Genomic DNA, 1611 nt, shown 5'->3' with positions numbered 1-1611 from the left:
TCAATTCTCGGTAAAGAGTTTGAGCTCTATGATTATAGTGACTGAGATGAATAAAACCTTGGCCAAGGGGATTGAGTGAATGAAGAAATGAGTTTCTTAGGTCATTCACAGTTCATTATAATAATGGTAACAAGTTAGAGTTTGACAATTAAACCATACTCTAAAGGTTAACCAAGAGTTGGAAAGATGGAAGGAATTATACTTTGTTCTTCTGAGGTTCTTAGTAAAAATATATTACTTCATACTATCGGGTCGTTGAGGAGTGTTGCTAGACGCCAACCTTGATTAGTAAATTTAGTATGACTAATTTACTACCCGCTTAGTATTGAACCTATGGGGTCACACACTAACGAGTGTTCTAACCTTTGCTATAGAATTATTTAATTATTATTTTGATTTGATCAAATAAATAATTATATTAATTCAGATGGAATATTATTATATTTTTTGCTAGCACCAAAAATATAATAATAGTATGATAATTGAGAATATTAAATGAGATTTGAGAATAATCAGTTATTCTATTTCTAAGTTTGAATTATAAAGTTGGATGAGATCCTAACTGATTCTGTTTCAAATTGAGTTATGATATGATTCATAAATTTGAAAGATTCAAATTAAAATAGTAAGATATGATTTAAAATTGAATTGAGATTCAAATTTAAAATCAACAACAAATCTCATACTATATATAGGTATGCCAAGAGTAGAGGAAAACATGAGAAAGACAGAGAGAATAACAAGGATTGTTATTCCTTTACCTCTATGCACATAAATGTATGTGAGACTAATTCTTAGAGAAGAATTTTATGGTGTGCAAAGAGTTGCAAGAGGTTTCTCAATTTAGATCAGATGTCCATTGGTCAAGGGGTTGACAGCAAATGTTGGTCTCGGTGTGGATACGCATAGTGCCTTCGTACCATCGAAGGAGAAAAAGATTTTTTACTAGCGTACTCAGGTATTTAAATCTGATCTACTATTATATTATATTATAGGAATAAAGTTTACGCACAAAATAGATCTTTAAGGATTATTTTATTTTCTTCCGCTGCGTGTGTTATGAACACATAGTAATCCTTCACATACATCGAGAATCAAGTAAATAGATTCTAAGAAAATTGGGTTTCTCAAAACCCGGTTAGTCCAAACTTCTCCCAAGAAGTATCTATCACTAGAGTGGATCCACCTGACCCAAAACCTCCAAACTTTGAGTCAATAGAAACAAAAATATTAATCAGAAGAAAAAGAAGAAATGAGAGTTGACCAAAACCATAATAGAACCCATCTGATGGAGGAGACGCAATATGTTTAGGGAGCCTATGCCTTTATAAGCGGTGATGTTCTACCCTTCTTTTTGTTTTGTTTATTTATAATTTTATTATCATGAAATATTAGAGGAGTGGCCAACAAAGCCAATATAAACATGTTGAAAGAGCTTTGCAGGCAATATAAACTGGACATTGTGCTTCTGTATGAAACTAAATGTAGTGGTTAAAAAGCGAAAAATGTTGTTAATGAGCTGGATTTTTCTTTCTCTCATGGAAAAGAAGCTGTGGGTTTTGTTGGGGGAATATGGGCCCTTTGAAAAAATGCTAGTTTAGATATTAATGT

This window comes from Arachis duranensis, chromosome 8, assembly GCF_000817695.3.
Source record: "Arachis duranensis cultivar V14167 chromosome 8, aradu.V14167.gnm2.J7QH, whole genome shotgun sequence".
NCBI lineage: Eukaryota > Viridiplantae > Streptophyta > Magnoliopsida > Fabales > Fabaceae > Arachis > Arachis duranensis.
This window is presented reverse-complemented; position numbering follows the sequence as displayed.